The 22,424-nt window shown below is 36.1% G+C and overlaps 1 pseudogene; it reads left to right on the forward strand.

The window, feature by feature from the left end:
* The first annotated feature begins 11,348 nt into the window (after positions 1–11,348).
* Positions 11,349–21,923, forward strand: LOC116992259 (annotated as a pseudogene).
* The last annotated feature ends 501 nt before the right edge of the window (positions 21,924–22,424 follow it).

Genomic DNA, 22,424 nt, shown 5'->3' on the forward strand with positions numbered 1-22,424 from the left:
TATATTTACAGTTTGAGCATGAGATTGACTACTGCAGCATTTATGCTCAATGGCAGTCATTAAATTTAAATCTTCTAAATGCAGAAAATCACAGAACCAGTATAAGCTTTAACCAAACAAGAAATCTTTTCTGTACAGACTGCCTTCACAGATGGAGATTTTGCTGCTACTTTAATTTTTTTAGTACTGTCAGATAAGAAGTGCATAATAATTAGAAGCCAACTCAATTAAATTCTAAAATTTCAACACTAGGAGTTTTAAGTGCTTTTCAGCTCCAAATCATGAACACATAAATTCATTTCCCAAGTGCAGGAGTCTAAATTAGAGAAAGACATCTTTTACTGTAATCAGCTGTTGTCTTGGGAAGAATTCACAAAGTTGGGCACTCTTCAGAAGGCTTCCTTCCCTCTTCTTACTAAGTAACTGGCATTTCTTAATATTTAATAAAGGTCAACTATATGAATACTTAGCTCCTAAGCTTTCTATGACTCTAATAATACAGAATATACAGAAAATAAGCAGTGTGAATTGATGTCTGAGTTGATCATGTGTTCACTCCTATTGATTTCTTCATTGCCATGAAATTAAATGGAAGTGATATTTTCAAAGGATAAAAATTATCTTCAATTAATTTTTTTATTTATTTTTCTTCAACTGGAATTCATTAAAGCAAAATGATACCGCAAGCCAGTTGAAAATGTATTTGGTTTCAGCAGATGAATTTATGAAATGTGAGGAAATAGACAAAATATGTATTGTCTTTCAAATATCTTTTTCAGGACACATTTCTGCTATTTAGATATTTTTTAGAAGCTCAAAGGCTGTTGATTGAAAAGCTATATTTTCTATCAGTAATTTCCAAATTCCTTTTTTTTTTGTTTTTGTGAGTTTTGAAAAGTAATTAAATACATGTTGAATTTCTTGTCTTTTTCTATGCTTTCCTTCATGTGGCATATTCAGCACTCATTTCTGTGATTCCTCACCATTACTTTTTGATATGGGAATGGTACAGGACATTTTCTAATCAGGTCTCAAAACAAGTACAGAATGTGAACATAAAATATGCGAAGGAACAACATGTGAGAGATCTTGATTTCTTTTATTCCAGGAGAAATATATTGACTTTTCAATCAAAACTACACAATAACAAAATATTTTTTAAAACTCCTAAATTTCCAATTGAAATAAATAAAAAATCCCTCAGTGACTGTGACAGACATCTCCTGGATTAATCTTACACTTCCTTAATAGCAAGCAAGCTGACTATTTTGTCCTGTTGACTGAGTACTGTCTTGTGACTATGTCCATTTAAAGCAAGCATTTTGAGCCACACTAATGTGCAACGGCATGAATGTAAATACATAGAAATGCTACCTCAGGAGCAATTTCAGCTATTAGTCCAAGTGAGAGTTAAACACAGGGTATTTGGTTGTGCAGTACTGCAAGCCTAATTAAACAGACAATTGCCAATGAAGCTTTAAATTTAGTCCTATTGCACATACAAAATAATTGTGCACACAGTTTGGCTTTGTCTTACATTGTGCTTCACAGATTTATTATTAAATAACAGCTCACTTCTTATAGCACTGCTTTACTCTGAGAAAATTGCTAAACATTTAGATTTCATTTGCTTTTGTGTATTTTGATTTATGATTTTTTTCTTTTATGAGAGTAATTTTCTTCATTAAAAAAAAGTGTCAGGGAAAATTTTACTAAATATTTTTATGCATATATTTTCATCAATAATGTTATGACAATCTTCAAAAAATCCACGTATTTAGATAGATTTTAGCAATTGGTCCATAGATTCAAACAAAAAAAAAAGAAAAAAAAAAGAAAACAGCAACAAACCACAAGAAAACAACTGAAAAATTCATCTATCTTTTTTCCTGAATAGATATTTTACTTCCATCAGAACACATATGAAAAACCATGAGAGCAAGGAAAAAAAGAAAACATTTCAGACCACTAGGAAAAAATTATAGAATCATCACTGGAGCAGTGTGGGCTCTTATTGACCAAAAAGGGTTTTAGTTCAAAAGCACTTAGTAACTCGTAGTTTTAAAAAGTGTCTTTTTTCATGCTGGTACTGTGACAAACCAGCTTATCAAGAGGAATGCACCAAACATTCTATTTTGCCATGGTCAATGCCTAATCACTATGTAATATTCACAGAACTGGTAGACTAGACATCATCTCCCCAGAGTTGATCTTCAGTGGAAATTCCCCATTGCACAAGTTTGGTTTATATCAATACCACTTACAATCACTGCTTCAAATTCTACTGTTTTAATACAGTAATTTCATGATTATAAGCCACACCTGATTATAAGCCACACGTCCGGGTGTCCGCAACTGTCTTAGGTAACAATACAGAGTGTGCATCTATTCTATAACCATCTGTTCAGGGTGGGAGCAGTGATCCTTATCTCTGTGGGAGATATTCTACTAATGGACCATCCTTTGAAACCAGGCGGGACATTGTTCTTTATCTTTTCACAACCCATCCTTCCTCCAGCCAGTCATTTTCTGCTAATGGCCCATTGAGTCCCACTGTGGGGGACTTCATCCCACTGGAAGTTGCTCCAGCCAGGGGGAAGAGCCCAACATTTCTTACCAAGATAAAAAAAGAGATTTTGGGACATTAAGGGAGCCCCTTTCTCCACTGGACTCCAGAGGAAAACCGGATTTCTCCACATCACCACTGGACCTCCGGAGGGAAACTGCACCTTCTGCAGGAGCACTTCAACTGAATCACATCAGTCACTGCAAGAGGACTGTAACAACCATTTAATGGGACTGCTGCCAACACCCTGCCTGACAGGGTGTCAGGTTGTACTGTGGCTTTGTCATGGTTTGGAGTTTGTTTCTTTGTAGTACTGTATTTCTATTTTAATTTCCCTAGAAAAGAACTGTTATTCTTAATTCCCATATCTTTGCCTGAAAGCCCCTTGATTTCAAAATTATAATAATTTGGAGAGAGGGGGTTTGCATTCTCCATTTCAAAGAGAAACTCCTGCCTTTCTCAGCAGACACCTGTCCTCCAAACTAAAACAGCAACTTTTCGTTCTTTGTCCGTATATAAGCCGCACCTGATTATAAGCCGCACTTTGGGTTCGGACCAAAATTTTAGTCAAAATGGTGCGTCTTATAAACGTGAAATTACTTTAATTTAATTAATTTAATTTGAACACAGATCCTCAGATTCTGTAGGCAATGCAAGGGAAAACAGCAGCTGAGAATTCTTTACCCTTCTTTCTTTCCTCCATGGCACTTGAGGTAATGATGCTGATGTTGTGTCACACAGTGGGGATGCATGCCTATTTAGCCTTTCCAGTTAAATCAGGACTGTATCTATTCCAGGTTCTCTATTCTGAAAAACAAAGACGTTTTTTGATTCTGCCTCTAGAGTTCTTGTTTAAACATGAACAAATTAATCAACTACCTGTTTAGGTAGGAAATTTTCCATTCAAAATTGCCACTGACAAATGTGTTTCAAGAAGCCTGGTTGTAGTTGCGTTGTTTTCCATTTCTTGCTACTTGCAGAAAAGGAAGACAGAGTGAATTAATTTTGAACAGAATAGATGGGAAAGATGAGATGGAGCTAATTTAGAAGCTCTGCAAAATTGTTTCTCTCTTTTCCTTATGCCACTTATGACAGCAAAGCAAATGCATACACATAATAATTCTGCTGGCGTCAATGGAGTTATTCTATGGAATAATTTGACCTTCAAATTCTAGTTTTTCATTTCCTTACAGCCTTTTGAAGTCACAGATACATGCTCTGAATAAACACAGATATTTGATGGTTTGTATCTACTTTGCATGTAGGCTGAATTAACTTATTAAGTGGGGAACCTTAATGTGTGGTGACTACACTACCTCAGAACACCACTTCCCCCACCCCTCAAAGTTACATCATAATTAATACTGTTTAAAATACTATAACTCTGTTTCTTTGGCAAGGTCTCATTTGAGATTTAGAAAGTGCACTGTAAAGGTTTCTGTTTTCATGTGACTAATGTAATTTTTTATTAAAAATACAGGTCTTAAATATAGATACAGATTTTTTGATTTATCTGTGTATAAATGTAACATTTTATTTTTATTTTATTTTTTAAACACAAATTAAGTTGGAAAAGCTTCTAGAGGCCATGTAGGACACTTCTGTCTTTCAAAACACTGTTAGACATCTGACCTTTAATTGAGTCCTGTGGCACCACTGCTAGCATCTCCTAAGGAAGCCATCTAGCCTTTCATCTGAACAGACAGTGGCCTCCCAGTTCAACTGCCACGCACTACACAACCTCCAGCAGCTGCCGCAGGAAGGCCAGGATCTCTCCAGGGTCCTTGTTGCCTCCCCCTCTTCCATACCAGTGTATCTGGTTAGCTCCAGAACATCCTGAATTGTACTTAATGTTAATATTTAAGCATTCTTAAGAAGCGCAAATTACTAAAGAAAGGTTTGTGTACAGGAGAAGCATGTAACTCAGGGCAGGAAATTCCAATAATTTTTGAGTAGGGAACACTGTTTGGTGACATCTTCGTGTTTAATCCACAACTTTCCTTATTATGTAGAAAACACCTGCTTATATTTATTTATTATTATTCCAAATACAGTGTTCTAAACTTGATGGTGTTGCAAATATTTGCCATTTTTCTTTTTCTGTATCACAATGAAGTATTTCACCATTTGATCATTTGAAGGTGATTCTATTTAGTATCATTAATAATTCTGGCATGTATTGATATGGTGAACATCATTTGTTTGCCTACTTGTAGTTATTTAGCTCTATGTAAAATATTCTGAGGCATCCATTTGACCATCAACTTCCTCTCTCTAGGCTATAAGGCTAAGGTCTCAGTCTTCAATATAATAAGGACTGCATTGACCACATTTTTGCTGACTTCCTTGTATATAAGAACATCCAGAACAGTGTGCATTTGAAATCTAATTGTCTTTTGGAATTTTTTTTTTTGTATTGGCTGAGATGACATCATTATCTCTTAACTTACTGATATTCTGTACATAATTACAACTCTATTAGTCAAGAAGCCAGATGCACAGGTTCCCAACACAAGTTGATAGTTAGAAAAGAAATGCTATAGTACATCAAATAACTATTTGATTTTTGCCTTTTATTGGCCTAAGTCTCCCATGTGGTAATATTTACCTTTCATGGTAAATGAGTGCTGCATTATTTGCTTGTGTCCAAACTGGTCTGATATCCAGCGACATAAGGATCTCTATGGCATTCCCAAATAATGAAAATCTATCCAAACTCTTTAGGATATGTATGGCAGGCTGACATTTCAGAGATTAGATAGTTAAGTTATATTTTATCACTTAATTTTAGCATTAATTTTTGGACTGCAAGCTACAAAAACAAAGCAAAACAAGAACTTAACATTTTGTCTAAGAGCTTTAGATTATTGGGATTTTCCATTTATAGGTAGAGTTCTCAATGTAAAATACTTTATAAATATCCTAACTTTCAGAAAATTTTATTTCTTAATTTTTCTCAGTCCTCCAAAATAGGATGTTGAGGAATTAAAATATCACAGCAGAAAAATGCGTACTTGTCAAAAATCCTGAGTATAACTCATCTTAATCATTCAGAAAGAGCAAGAATAAATGCATTGTGCAATCTTTAGTAATATATTTGTGCATTTCTTGTTTACATGAAAGTTATATTATCAAGCATTCTTACTTATTCTATGCCTGCCCTAAACATTAGAGTTGAATACTTTGAAATTCTGGATACAAATGATTTCTTGTCAGTTAGTGAGTGCTTTTCAGTACACTGGCATTCAAAACAATTTTACAGGAGGAATATGAAGATTTTACAAACCTATAAATGTATGCTGTGTGTGTAATTTGAAATTCCTGTAAAATGAATAAAAATTCAGCTGAATAAATATCACGAGCAGAGAAATTTTGTTGTGCAGGTCTGTTTATATGCAATGAATTCACAGCATTCACAGAGCTACACAATATTATATCTTTGTGCTGCTATACAGCAGTTATGAGCAGGAAAAACTATTTTTGAAAAATACTGTTTTTATCAGAAATTGTCAGAAATGGTATCTCTTATACCTTGAAATTATATTCATAACCTGGCTTATTTATAGATTTAATTCCTTCCTAATTCAATATCAAAGTACAAAAAAAAGTCTTAATATTTCTACTTAACTTCTGTAATAATTCGATTTTGCAATTTATGTAGCACACCCATGATTATTATGAAATAAAATAATGCCAAACTCTTCATAAAAATGATTGTTAAACATTTAGGTTTGCATCAAATGTGTTCAGATGTTCATAAGTTATCCAGGTATCTTTACTCTATTTCAGTCATAATTGCAGACACATGAGCTGCTCTTGGGAGTGGGGGCACCAGCAGACCAGGATCCCTGTCCAGTGCAGACTGCAAATGAAAACAAACCAGATCCTGATGGCCTTGCAGATTTTATCAGGTTGTATTACTATTTCCTTTTAGATCATTGTCCAGAGACAAATTGACCCTTGTATATTTTGTGCTATAGCAGAATTTTGAAATAGAAAATAAAAAGGCATTTCTTTTTACTGCACATGCATTGACGTTTAATATATTTTCCTTCTTAAGAAGTTATTAGATTCTAAGTTGATGGAGTTGAGTATAGTAACAATTTGACATGGAAAGCAGATTCATATTATTCTACACTACTTCACTTGCAGTTGTATAGGTTCAGAGTATGCCATCCACTATTTTGTACATATGTGTCTTTTCCACTGTAGTACCAATTTAAACTGCGGTCCCTTGTACAGTGTGATTAACAGCCAAAATCCTGTGCTTACAGCACACATTTTTATGGGATTGAGCAGGAGACAATTCACACAATGAGGACAGTACTACAAAAAAAAAATTTAGCTGCTAAAAATGAGTGATAGCTGACAAGGACTACCAGTAAAGGATTCAATAGGTCAAAGAAAAAAATCAGAAGCCAAAGAGAGAACATGATGTAAAGGAAATGGTTGATAAAAGACACATTCTGGCCTTACAGGGAGACTAAAGAAGAATAGAGGAAGATAAAGGCATTTGTTGTTTCTGCTTCTGATAACAGCAGAAAGAGGAAAGTGAGTCTGTCAGTACAGCATTTTTCAGGAAAAAAAAAATACAACCGTGCTAGTAGCAGTCAGGTTTAGTTTGATATGTTAAGACATTTTAGAGGAGACTGTCACTGAGATTTTCAATATGCTCTTCTGCCTTACAGGGCTAATACAACATTTTTTAACATATTCAAACTTTGGCAGGTTTTACAAATGAAAAGGAGCTTGTGGAACTCTAGAATATTACCTGTCTCTGCTTGGATGCTCTTCTTTCCATAGGCTTTGTAACTCTGTGTTGATTCCATGTCTGCAACTCAAGATTGATTCACATGGCAAATCAAGGAAACAATTTGGGTAGTGTCATGCAGTCATATGTCATATAGCACCATTTAAATTACTAAAATGCGTGCAACAACTGCATGGGGCTGGAATACATGACACAGGACCTTCAGGAGAACTGGGAAATCTGCAGCTGGCAAGTATCAGCCACATGTTAATGTGTAATATCTAGGATGCCACCATGTTCAGGCATTAGAATTACACATCTTTCTTCACTATTAGTAAGCATCATTTAGGTAACAGATGTAAGCCTTAGTTGCTCCCTAAAATTTCCCACAAGATTAGATTTTCTGTCCATGTAAATAGTGACTGCTAGGATAGCTCTCTGTTTGGGTATTGCATGCACAAGCAGAACCAGAAGTTAAGCATACTGCAGTATAGTACTAAGACCATAAGTTATCTGCCAGCAGGATGTTTGTTTGTTGTCTGCAAAGACCTCACAGGAAAAAAATCTCTCTCTTTAGAAAGCTGTTTGGATTTCAGCTCTAAAGCCTCTAAGGCAACCTTTCAGACAGGCACAATGTACTGTTGATGGCATGACTTATCTCTTTGCACTGTAATTTAGAGGTCATATCACTGAAGTTATTAAGGTCACACACATCCAAGCCACTGTGAGAAGAAAAAATAAGGAGATCTAATGAATTATGTAAAAACAGCATTTCTCCTGGAACTACTCTTCCTGTTTTCCAGGTTATGTATTTTGCAACAAATTGCAGATGCTTCAAGATTTCAGTAATCTCTGCATGTATTATCATGCACTCCCCTTGTTAGCAGACATAAAGACTTTATTACTAAAAAACTATTTTGGATGTTCAGGATTACACTGAGCAGGTTATATGGCTTTTTTTGTTTTTGATCCAAGCATTATGTGTCATCTAGATAATGTTTTCATTTGATCTTGATAATCAAATGAAGCCTGTTCTGCCTCAGTTACTAATGCTGCCAATTTGATATCTCCTTTTTAAAACACTAGTTTTCCCAAGAGAGTTAGAGTAACATCTTTGGAGACTAAATTTTACTGAAAAATTTAGAGTAACAATAAGAACACAAGTAAAAATAATAGAAGTTTGCCAAGGTGTTTTCTAGCCATCCTAGATGGGTTAAGGACATTAATGGACTTCTAGAGGGGCAATATTTTCTCTAACTTAAATAAGAAGAAAGATCAAAATTAACACCTGGTCTTCAATTAGTAAATCATGAGAAAAACCTCTTTAACAGCAGAATTTCTATCTGACAGAGTAAAGGAAATAATTCTTCACTAGACTACTATACTGTTCCTTGTTACAAGCTTTTGCTTAGCTATGTCTCCTATTCACAAAGAAACTTGGGCATAGAAGGGAATTTACAAACCTGGATCATTCACTTTGAATTCTTTTAAAATACAAAGAATTATTTTGATGCTATTATTGGGATACTCAGAGTCTATCTTGATGAGTTTGTAACTAAAATAAAACACAAAAATATGTTAAAAACCTGTCCTCAAATTAACATCAGGGTAACTGTCTGGGTTGCATGTGTGTTAGCAAACTAAGCTAGTACCTAAACAAACTGGAATAAAACAGCCTATGCTGATGTTCCTAAACTCTGAATTTACAGAATAACCAATTATGAAGTTGTGCTATGGCCCATGCCAGGTTCTGAATTTGCCCATGATCAAAACCCATGCTAAAGGCCCTTTTAAGAGAGCAACTGGATAGATGGTGAAATTTCAGCCTGAGAAGATTCCCTGCTACTGTTTAATTCATGAGTTCAGAAATACCTCAGTTACTAAAATACTGTATTTCAGTGCTTTTCATTTCAATACTGGATAATTGTGAGGATAATTGTGAGAAGTCTCAAGTCCTGTAACAGTGAAACCCATTCTGAAAATACATCCTCAGACCATTGTTTCAGTTTGTCAAGATCTCTTAGAACTTTTCTGTTCTCCAGCAGATCAACACTCCCACCTAAACTTAGTGTCATCTTTGAACTTACTGAGCATGCATTTAAATCCCCTTGTCTAAGTCATTGATAAAGATGTTAGTACTGCCCCCAATACCGAGCCCTGGGGAGCACCACTAGTGACAAGCCACCAACCACTCTCTGGACCCAACCATCCAACCAGTATTGTGCCAAGTAAAGAGTGCATCCATCAAAGCCATGTGCAGTCAGCTGCTCCAGGACAATGTGAGAGATAGTGTCACATACTTTACATTAGATCTTTCCCTTATCTACTGAGCATGTCACTTTGTCATAGAAGCAGAATTCAATACTACTTTCCCCCATAATTTAATTGAAATATGCATGACTTGAAAGGAACAGTATAAGGGCTAAACTTTCTTTACTTTAAACAGTTTCATAGAAAAAATATCTACATGAATTAGGCAGAATTTGCAGAAAAAGTAATTATTTGTAGAAAGGCAAGCATATTTCATAGGTTTTTCTGAAGTTAATCATGCCCTTTTGTGTTTTCTCTTAGATGTGAACAATAAAAAACCCTAGCATAAAAAAAAGTATGGACATAAAAGCAATGCACTAAGTAGTACAGATTGATTTGAGCATAATTACCCTGGGTTAAGGTGCATGAGTTTGTTTTTCTATTATGAATCCAGTATAAAACAGAAGAGTTCAGAGCATGGAATCACCTTTGCAAATCCAGCAATTAAAGAGACCATGAATTACCTTCCAGTAGTTTCTCTTATATTTCTTGAAATTTAAAACTTACTTCAATTTTTTTTTTTTTTTTTTTTAAAGCCTGCTTGTATACAGCATCCAAATTTGGTCTTCTGTAGACAACTAAGCCTATGTTTTCTTGGTCCCACAACTGAGTGTCATCTGAAGAAATATTTTGTGAAATACTGATTTCAGCAAAAAGAAAGAGTTGTAGGGATTTTTATACCAAGTAGAGCTCTAATGATTTTTTAATAGCAAGTAGAGGAGAATATTCAGAACAATTGGGAAAAGATTCTGAGCACATACCTAAAACTGAGCAAGTCACATTCGTTTTCTCTATTCAAGGACGAACAATGAACAAGTGTCACAGTACAGTCCACTCATCGGATTTAGGGGAATATACTTGGATTTACTCTGGGTGATGCATAGGAAAAAAAAAAATTGTCAGGAGGACCAATAAGAACTTTTTCTTGCAGCCTTTAGAACATTCCAACTGAATATGGCATGTAGCAAATTTTAAATTAACAATCTTTAACTTATCCAGACACAACAAGGCACTGAACAATTGACAGGAAATTTTTGGTCTTGCTTATAATATCTTTCAAGGAGAAGATAAGAGAAGAAAGGGGAAGGGGAAGGGGAAGGGAGAAAGAGAAAGTGAAAGAGAGAGAAAAAAGAGAGAGAGAAAGAGAAAGAGAAAGAGAAAGAGAAAGAGAAAGAGAAAGAGAAAGAGAAAGAGAAAGAGAAAGAGAAAGAGAAAGAGAAAGAGAAAGAGAAAGAGAAAGAGAAAGAGAAAGAGAGAGAGAGAAAGAGAGAGAGAAAGAGAAAGAGAAAGAGAAAGAGAAAGAGAAAGCGAAAGAGAAAGAGAAAGAGAAAGAGAAAGAGAAAGAGAAAGAGAGAGAAAGAGAAAGAGAAAGAAAGAGAAAGAGAGAAAGAGAAAGAGAAAGAGAAAGAGAAAGAGAAAGAGAAAGAGAAAGAGAAAGAGAAAGAGAAAGAGAAAGAGAAAGAGAAAGAGAAAGAGAAAGAGAAAGAGAAAGAGAAAGAGAAAGAGAAAGAGAAAGAGAAAGAGAAAGAGAAAGAGAAAGAAAGCCACCGCTGTAGGATTCAGCATTGTCTAAGCTACTTTCAAACCCACGGGTAATCAAGTGTTCCTTCCAGCACACCTCACTGTCCTTTTATCTGTTCTGGTCTGCTGGGGCCCTCCTCCAAGCGAGTTTATGCTGATTTCAACACCAAAGTCTCATGCCTCATTTTGCACAGATCCAGAATGTTCCTGGCTGGCCCTGGCAGATGGTCACCCCCTTTGCAGTGGTGGTCAGCAACGACTCTTCCAGCGCTCATGCACTTCACAGCCCAGCGCAAGAAGGCTCAGAAATGCCAGGAGGAGCAGAGAGCACCTGTACAGAGCTCACCCTGTTCCCCATCACTTCCAAACTGGTTGCCAGTCACCTCTCCTCCGTTCTCCCACAATGAAGAACAATTGATACAGTCTATTTCAGATGTCAAATTTCCGACAAGATGGATTATATCCTTGAAGTATCCATCCTATTGTGAAGGGATCCTATGAAACTACCCGAATGTAGGGTATTTATCTGACTTCAGGTTCTGTCGTGGCATTTATTCAGAGATGTAGATGCAGATGAAGAGGTCCGAGTATAGTAAACCGTTAATGATTCTTAGAAAGATTATGGGTTTTTTTGAAAGCAAGTATGATTAAACGAGGACTTTGATTTCAGAGGTATCTTTGAGCAAAAGATCTTTTGCTGTTATTGTTAATGATGAAGAGAGCTACAGCTTCAGCCTGTCTCTGATTGAACAAGTAGGAGTGGAGGCATGACATGCTTTGGGATGTTAATTCTTCCTTCATATTTATGTCAAATCAAGTTAGGAAGATACTGTAAAAATGTCTTTTCTCTGTCAGGTACTGATTTGGTATGTTCCAGGAAATTAGGTCTTATTCTTTTAAATGACCGGCGTGCCCATGACTATGAATTTCACAAAGTCATTTTCTAAGGAAATAGAAAATGCTATCAACATTTAATTTCTGGATCATTTATTGCATTTTTCCTTATGGAAAGAATGTAATAAAAGAAAATTTCACATTTGAGATGGATGTGGAGATGTTCTCTGACAGCTGCTTTCTGCCTTCATTACGTGATGCTGGATTCTAACTACTTCATTTACCTAAAATACAGATATCTAAACTTTGCTAGTCAGCTTGAATTAATTAAAAAAGGTATCTAGATGATAGTACTGATTCATTTTACTTCTCTTAGATGCCTGTGTTAATAGATATATATTACTCTGGAGATTATGTATTTCTCTGACATGACTATGAAATAAGTATGCCATGATTTTCTTGGATTTCAATGCTTAGCTGTTAGACATCAGAATTTAGGTGAGATGAGTTTCACACTGTGTGCAATGAAAATAAACAAAAAAAAAAGATATTAACCTAATGTACCTAATTTGTCATTTGAAATCATACATATATAATATTGCCTGTATCTATTATACTGTACATATATTAAAATGGTATATATACATTTATAAATATTTTTGTATTATATATATAGTTTGCAGTTAACAACCAGAAAGATTAATTTATTAACTGTTATTATTTAGGAAGATAAATAGATTACTTTTGCATAATTGTTCACGTTAAAGTGCAGCTAAATTCTTGCAATATTCCTTGCTCTAAAACAATTGCATTGGTGATGGCACAGTATTTGGCACAGTGGTTCCACCATCATCCCACCTGCCCAATAGAAGTGGCAGTAAAATACTTTTTTTTTTTTAAGTTGTGATTAGTCACAGTCACTCTCAGTCAGTTCACATTTTTCAATGGAGAGAGCTGGTCTCTAGAAATAGGCTACTGAGCAGACTGTCTGTGTACTAGCAGATATACATACTAATTAAAGTGGTAAGAGGTTACCTCCACAACCACAACAAAGCACAGAAAGACAATGGTGGGAAGAAAACCCCAATAATACTCTGCCCTTATTACTGATGACCAGGGAAAAATAACCTTTGTTAAGCAACAAGTTGGATCTCAGCCAATATAGCCTGATAAGAAGCAGATCCTCTGAGGTGGGATAGTGTTGTTTATTATGCCACTGTGCTCTCTTACACAGCTGTCTCAGTTAAAAAACTTCCCCCTGGGAAGGCATTGGGACATTCATACATAGACTTGAGGGATTTTATCCCTTCTGATCAAACTAAACTGTTTAACTATGCTGAAGTGAGAGGCAGCTGTCGTGTCTCAGAAGGGATCATAAATCATCAAAGATTCCCAAAGTGTCTCCAGACTAAATTCTGGGACCTTGCTCCAGAGGACTGCACATGATCCACAGTGTTGCAGTAGACAGTGTAAAACTTCCTCCCCAGGGGAGGTACCTGGGCATTCCCATTTGAACATTAACCCATTGAACTTGGCGGTTTGGGAGCTTCCTCTGTACCTGATGTATCAAGAGTGTGACCAATGGATAGAGAAACAGCTTCAAGCCTTGTTGCTGGATTGCTGGATATCTTTGCTACCCGCTCTTATCCTTTCTTTCTCTTCCTTTCTTTTCCTTATATATTTTCTTAAGTGATGTCTTTATACTTTTATATAGATAATAACCAAAACAGTTGCATATCTCCTTTCCAATGGAACCAAATTTTTCTAAAATAAACCTGCTATACATATACATATACATATACATATACATATACATATACATATACATATACATATACATATACATATACATATACATATACATATACGTCTACGTCTACATTTACATATACATATACATATACGTCTACGTCTACATTTACATACACGTATACATGTAATTCAGTGTCATTTCACTCTCATCCACCCCGAGGGATCTATTATTGACAAGAACCTCAGTTATCCCACCTTCAGCAATAGGTGGTAAAAGGGTCACATAGTGTTTGAACGGTGAAAGTTTAAGCAGTGCCCGAATAAATATGGGATGTTTTGAGGAGGAATAAAAGGAAGGAAAAGTAGATTTAAGTGATTTGGGGAGGAGTAACGATGAATAAATAAACGAGTGAAGGGGTAAAACAGTCCAGTCATGCGTAAATAGTTTGCTGTTTAGTACATTCAGTATATACATTCAGTACATATATGTGTATATTTCAATTTTCACCCTGGAAAAAAGAATGTGGGTGTGACCTAATCACAGCCTTACAGTTTCTGTATGGAGCCTACAACAAAGACAGAGATGGACTATTTACAGGAGCCAAGGGAGTATAGATTCAAACTAAAATAGCGTAGGTTTAGATTAGATATTAGAATTAAATTCTTTGCTGTGAGACTGGTGAGGGACTGGAACAGGTTGTAAAGAGAAGCTGTGGATGCTCCATCCCTGGAAGTGCTCAAGGCCAGCTTAGATTTGGCTTTGAGCTTACCCTGGCCTAGTGAAAGGCATCCCTGCCCATGCCAGAGGAATTGGAACTAGGTGATCTACAAGCTCCCTTCAAACCCAAACCCTTCTATGATTCTATGATACACATGGTGAACATGTGTGACCAATATGCATGTGCCTACTGGTTGTATGTGCTCAGCTTTGTTACAGGTTGCACCTGGGACCACAGAGCTGCAACAGCCTCACCTCTGTCAGGTTGTTGGATCTGGCCCAGTAGTTTTCTTTTACAATGCCCCCTCACTTATATATGTGGCTTTGAAGGTGAGCTCTGCTCCACATCTGACTGCTCAGATACAACCAGGTGAATGCACAGGTACACCTTTAAAAGAAAATGTCAACGGAGGTGCCACAGGTGTAACTCCTGCCCAGTGGACCCACTGTTCTTTTTCAGAACTCAGGGTATGCAGTATTTCGTCTGCTTTCTACATAAATAAAGTGAGGATGAAGCATAATGAGGTATGAATCAGCCTTTTTGAAATGTTAACATCATTTTCCTAAGTTGTATTTCCATTTGTTTTACAAAAATAACGTCTTAGATTTCCTATCACTTTTTATAACTAAGAACAAATACTGAATTTTCTGTCTTTGGGATAATCCTTTCCTCATGTCACTTCCATGGTCTTTTTACATTTTAAAATTCAAATATTGTTCTGTTAAACGAGTTCCAAAAACACAGTAAAATATTTATTATTCACATTTTAAAGCATCATGTGGATCAATTAATTTAGGTTTATTTTGAGTAGCATATGTCTCTTGAACCATTGAAAATACAGCAATTTTCATCAGTATATATTAACGTTTCTCAAAAGTCTAAGTAAAATAATGCATCAAATATAAAAAAACCAAACTATAATTATTGTCAATAGCTCTTAGTTACTGTAATTTATGATTAAAATTACTGGATATCTCCTACATATTTATAGTAGCCAATATTATTTCAGCTCTTATGAATAATAAAAATAGGCATGTTTCCCATATGGCTGATGCAAACTCATTACTTCTCCTGTTAAAATTCGAGTTAGGAAGTCAGAAAGCCAATTTTTCTGTGTTCAATGAAGAGGCAGGGATATGGTAGTTACTGCTTTAAGCTTTTAAAGTTTATAGACATTAAGTAGAATAACAAATATTTGATACAAGTGCAATAATTTGTGGGCAGAATGTATATTTTATTCAGTTTTTCCTTCTGCTGAAATAACTCCTCTCTCCCTTACTCAATTCACTCTTTTTCTCTTTCTTTCTTCCTTTCTTGCTTTCTTTCTTGCTTTCTTTCTCTCTTTTACTACTCTCACACTGAGTGGTATATAGAGGTGGAAGGAAGGAAGGAAGGAAGGAAGGAAGGAAGGAAGGAAGGAAGGAAGGAAGGAAGGAAGGAAGGAAGGAAGGAAGGAAGGAAGGAAGGAAGGAAGGAAGGAAGGAAGGAAGGAAGGAAGGAAGGAAGGAAGGAAGGAAGGAAGGAAGGAAGGAAGGAAGGAAGGAAGGAAGGAAGGAAGGAAGGAAGGAAGGAAGGAAGGAAGGAAGGAAGGAAGGAAGGAAGGAAGGAAGGAAGGAAGGAAGGAAGGAAGGAAGGAAGGAAGGAAGGAAGGAAGGAAGGAGACATAAAGTAGGAAAATAGAAGGAAAATAAGAGCTTTCAGCAATGCATAAACCAGGTGGTTATTGTTTATACTGCTGTTAATATTGTCCGCTATTTGTTCCATAGAAACAATCCTATTAGGAAGCCTTGACTACCATTGTTCCTGGTTATTTCTTGAGCTATCCTAGATGATTTTGGGATCTGACATAAAATTCTGTATTTCTTTCTCCATCTCATGAGGCTCAGAAGATATGGAATGCAAATTCCATGGTTATTGCCAATGGAGGAAAGAAACTCATGAATGAGGCAGTACACTGTTAGAAAGTGAATTAACATTCAGGAAAGATTCTCACTGTTATAAACACAAATAATTTATATTCTTATTAAAAAAAAAAAAGAAGAAAAAAAGAGAATGATGGAAGGGCAATATTTTCTAGTGTTTCTAAGAAAAGTCAAAGCAAAATAGATGATAAGAGATTTAAGTTGAATTTAGAAACTGTGGTATTCACAGTCACTAAATATTTCACATTTTTATGGTTTGCAGCTGTGTTTAAATAAATTTATCTAATTATATTGAAGAGTGCATTATAATCACGGGCTAGTCCCATTTGTCTTCCCAGAACATGATAACAACAAGCTTGACTGGTTTATTAAGATTTACAAATGGAGTGGGTTTTGTATTTATGCTAAGGTTCTCATATTCCTTCCTTCCTTCCTTCCTTCCTTCCTTCCTTCCTTCCTTCCTTCCTTCCTTCCTTCCTTCCTTCCTTCCTTCCTTCCTTCCTTCCTTCCTTCCTTCCTTCCTTCCTTCCTTCCTTCCTTCCTTCCTTCCTTCCTTCCTCCCTTCCTTCCTTCCTTCTTCCCTTCCTTCTGTTTGGTTTGTTGCTGGTTTTTTTTTTTCCTAAATGTGATTGTCTTCCTGCTTCAAAAGAATCATGTTTATGACCTTAAACCAAAAGCAAGAAAGACAGATAAGTCAATTTTGACACTTCTCCACAAAGACCAGACCATCTGGTCATTCTGTGTTTGTAACAGGTGCTTCTGGGACTTAGAGCCTGATTCTGGCCCAGTTTCTGTTCTGTATGGGTGACTCCATTACTGTGTGCAACTGCACATTGCATTAATTGAAGGGACTCAGAAAGGCCAAGTAAAGTAATTAGTCAGTTGGTCATGCAGAAAAGAGACTAGTGGCTTAGTGCCACTGAATGTTGAATGCACAGATGCACAGCACCATCAGCTTTTGCTCTCTGCGGTACTGCACTAATCTCCGGCAGGTAGAGCAAAGATCTGTCTTAGTCCAGGTTTTCAGTCTCCTGGAAGCAACAACATAAATTTCATATCCACTTGGGAGAGAAAATCATGAGTTTGAATGACCTAAAAAGAAGCTACATCAGCATAAAATTGTCAAAATGGTAAAAGCACCAGATGGGCCAAATATGGCAGTTAGATTTTTAGGTTCCAGTCTGAGTTTCAGGTTTATCCAGCAGCAATGGCATATGCAAGCTGTAAAATGGGTGTGATTTTGATTTTATAAGCCTATTTTTTGAACTATGATGTTTTTCTTTGCATGTACTTGACATTTTTTGTAAGCCTAGCTATTTTGGGGTCAGAGTTTGATCAAAATTGTTTGCTAGTGTCACCTGCAAAGTCAAGAAAATATCTGCTCTGCTACTCATTTCCACTGAGCAGTGGAGCTAAATGTGGGCAGTGAGGGTATTCAAAAAGGTTGTAAGTGAGAGTGGTTTATAGGTCAGTTTTTACGTAGCTTATAGCAGGAACTCAAATCCTTTATCTCTATCTTTCACAGATGCTGTATGTGCGCTGTTTTGCTGTAAATCTATTCAGAGTGGGAGTCATAAAAAAAGTTTGGGTTGTTGCATTTCACTGTAATGTAAAATTTCTAGACTAAACCTTTCTTTTAAAAGGTGTATTTTTTACTTCCTGATCAGAAAAACCAAAACTAAGAACTGGTAAACTAAAATCACAGTTTGCCTAGGCCACTATTTTCACTATTATTTTAGGGTTTAGACACATTGCCACATGAATTAATCCTCAGCAGCATGCATTGCAATAATATACTCTCACTGACTTCAATCGTAGAACTCACTACAAAAATTACTTACAATAGTAAGATGTGGTATTTGAAATATGAAAACAACAGCTTTTAATTTCTACTGTAGTAATCTTACAACCCTCTATTCACGTTCTCTATATTTGCCATGTTCTTTGAAAACCAAACAGTAGTGTGATCAACTCCCTCAAGGGCAGAGAGGCCTGCAGAGAAACCTCAACAAATTAGAGAGACGGGAAAATACCAAAATGAAGTTCCACAAGGGCAAGTGTTGGATTCCTCAGTTTTCATGGGGTAACACAGTTTGTGTGAAGAGACTGGGGAATGAGAGGCTGGAGGGCAGCACTGCAGAAAGGTACTGGGGTGTTGATGGCAAGTTGAATATGAGTCAGCAGTGCCCTGGTAGCCAGGAGAGCCAACCCTGTCCTGGGGACATCAGGCACAGCATCACAGCCAGGCAAGGAAGGGATTGTCCTGCTCTGCTCTGAGCTAGGTCTTGAATATTGTGTGAAGTTTTGATTGCCACAATAGAAGAAATTGTGCTATTAGAGACCATCAAGAGGAGGGCCATGAGGATAATGAAGAGAATGGAGAGGAATCCTTATCAGAAGTGGATGAGGTCATTTGGCTTGCTCATCCTGGAGGAAACTGAGGGGAGACCTCCATGAGTCATTCAACATCTGCGTGATGGGAAGCACTGGGGCAAGTACCAATCTCTTCACTGATGGGACCAGCGATAGGACTTGAGAAAACATAATGAAACTGAGTTAGGATAAGGTTACATTCATTTCTGGTGGAGTAAATAATTATTGGTATAACATCAGCTGCATTGCTTTAGTCCAGCTCTGGAGCTCTTTCATACAATTCCCTCTTTTGCAAGCCTCAGATTATCCTTTCTTTTGCTTTGTAGATTGAGGAAATATGGCCTTAATCTTTGTCACTTGTTAAAACTGGTAGTTCTTTCCTACTACTTATATTCCTAAATTATAAAATGAGGGGACCTTTATGTTAAAATAACCAGTGTTACTTTACATTTTAGCATGGAAACAGCTACAAGAGCTACCAATTTACGTGAACTACCTCTTTCGAATCACTATGACCTTTTTAAAGAAGCTGAAAAGAATAAACTGAACTATAATTTTCAGACATGTCTTGGTGATAAACATGGAAGAAATAAGATTTAATAGTCTTGAGTAGTTAAAGGGAGGCAAAAAGCCTGGGAAAGATACATGAACCCAAGATACTGATCTTGTTTGATATTATAGGTTTCAGTATTACTCGTCTCCATTGCCTATTTAATTTGGGGGAGCAAGCAGGGGAATCAAATATCCTGGAGAAAAGGATTCAGAGGGCTGATAATCCTGTAAAGTTTTCAGTGGGAATTGTATATATTCATCTCCTGGGATTACTGAGCATTTTACATGCCGTATTTCAGTCCCCTGCCTAATTAACATACAGAACTGAGCTGAGAGACAGTACAAAGAGATGATGTGATGTGTGTAGCAATTTAAACAGAATTACCAAATCTCATTGTAAGCTCACTGGACTTTTTTTTTAATATCCTGAGCACATAGTGCATGATTAAAAAAACCCCACATATCAGTTACTTTGATCGGATAACAAATATTGGAAACAAGTTTATACCTTAGTTAGAATATAGTGTTCCTCTGCCCCCCAAAATTCATAAGGAGTAGACAACTTACCAGTGTAATCTAAGATGTTCATGTGTCTGAAGTAATTTATCCTCTTTTCAAACAAAGCAGTGATATTCATGGAAAACACGGATCTTGTCTGAGTTGGAAAAAAAGAATGCTGTCTGGGAGGCAATGAAGATAACAGACACCCCACTATCATGCTCTTTTATTATTTTATTCTCACTTTTCATGTGCATTTCCAAAATATACTCAAATATTTGGAATCATGAATACTAATCTTAGTCTGAATAATATAGAGACAATACATGGTTTCATCTATGGAATTTCTTATAATTTAGAAATAATTCCAAATACAGTCACCCCCAAATTTATGCCAAAGTAACTAGGAGCAAAAATTCTCTTTGAGAGTCTATGTAAGAAAATATTTCATGGCAGACATCAATACCAATGGCAAAAAATAAATTTAGCCAGATGGAAAATAATGTTTTGAATTAACATAAATGATGGAGAAATAGTAAAAAAATACTGTTAAAAATAAAGACTGACTTGATAGAGAACCCTAGCCATACAAACCATCAAGATTTACTTCAGATGGACACAACTTACTGATCATCACTACCACTTGATACTGTGTCACTGCTGCAGTGTCATTTGAAATTACATCATTGAGGATGGCCTCACTGACAGGTCTGCCATGAGCTACCAGATGGCAAACTGATTCAAGGAAAACACAACAGTAACTACTGTATGATTTCCTTAATTTATCACAACTTTTCTGCTGGATACGCCACAGGTATAATACAGTTTATGTGAACAGCTGGAATATGTGTTTGTATTTAACTGTATGTATAAATTATATGACTGAGCAGTATGCTAGATAAGTGTTTAGTGTTTCTGAGCAAACACCAAGCATACATTCAAAACATTCTTGATTATACAATATTGTCCTTTATATTGAAATTAAACTTATAAAAATCCTACTTAGTCTGTACATTTACTTCAATCTAAACAATATAATATTGTTGCAGCAGGGTAGAATAAGGACTCAACAACAGTAAAAAGTGTGTAATGCTACCTTACCTCAGTTACAATCAAACTATATAATGAGAAAGATTGATAGAGTTTTTAGACTCTAAAAGGCATATAGAGAGGAAATAGTATAATCAAGTTAGCCTTGTGAAATTTAATCTGCTGAATATATTTCAGCATATTCAAAAAATATACAGTGCTTGACGAATGTCAGTATTGATTTACGATTATTTTATTTTCGATTTAGTACTATATTTATTTACTTGCTTATTTTTTATTTGTGGACACTTAACTTCTATTCTCTCTTCCACGACTACTGCTTATGGAGGGTGAAATCACCTGGACCATAGCACAGCCCCTGAGTGGTGCAGTTAAGTGACAAAGTGTCTGATTCAGAGAATAAATATTCTTTGAGGAAAATGGGTAATTTATCGCTGTTGCTCCTACTTCTATTTGCCATCTTCTGTCACATGACATGATTTAACCAAACTGGAAGGAGAATCTGGTCTTTTGGGAGGAGAATCAAAATCTTCAGGAAAACAACAAAGTTTTCATACTGAGACAAAGCCTACTATCTGGAGAATCAAAGTGTCCACAGACAGAGCAAAGTCCTCTGGGAACAGAATAAAATCCTTCAAGAGATGCACAGGGACTCTTCAGAGGAAACAAAGAACCTTGAGAAACAGCAAAAGGCTTGCCAACAAAATAAAGCCCTCAGAGAAGAGATTAAGGCTCTCAAAGGATAAGAATGAGTATTTGCATTGAAGGGGAAAGCTCTTCAGCATAAGGTTTTAGCTTTATGAGGAAAACACAAAGCCTTCAAGGACCAGCTTAAAGCTCTTCAAGAGGACAACAAAGCCATTCAGGTAGAGGAAATAGCTCTTTGTGTAGAAAAAAAAATCCCTCAGTGAGAAGAAATTTGCTGTGCAAGTAGGGAATATGGCCCTTCAAATAAGAAAGAGTCCCTAGCAGTTTAGGAGAAGGCTCTCCAAGAAGAGCACAAAGACCTTCATGAATGGAACAAGATACTTCCAGAGAATGAACAAAGTAATATAAGCACAGAACCAGGTGCTTAGGGAGATTTTGCAGCATGAGTTCAGAGAAACAGTGATTTTTTGTTGTTGGCCAAATATCAGCAAATAATGGACAAGAACAGGCATCAAGCGGCCTCTGCTTAGTGCAGAGGTCTAGCAGATGTGCTGAGGCATGGATGTTGATATTTTGGATCTCTGAAGCCCAGTCAACTAGTACTGTAGTACATAATGCATATCTTTAGATTTCTGCTTCATTGAGGTATTGAATATCACAAAAAATAAGTTTCTTATTTTAGTATTTCAAAGGTATTTTTACCATAGAATACTGGAGGATAGTAACAGAAAATAAATTCTGAGGTAGTGAGCATTAAAGTCATATACAAGTGAGACTGCGACAGACTTTCAATTTTCACAACTAGATTAACCAATAAAGTAATATTTCTGAAAATAATTGGTATTAAATACTTCCAGAATATATTAACAAATTCTTTATCGCAGAGATTTTCCTTCAAAGATCCGGTTTTAACTTGAATTTGGAGGAAA

This window comes from Catharus ustulatus, chromosome 2, assembly GCF_009819885.2.
Source record: "Catharus ustulatus isolate bCatUst1 chromosome 2, bCatUst1.pri.v2, whole genome shotgun sequence".
Taxonomy (NCBI): domain Eukaryota; kingdom Metazoa; phylum Chordata; class Aves; order Passeriformes; family Turdidae; genus Catharus; species Catharus ustulatus.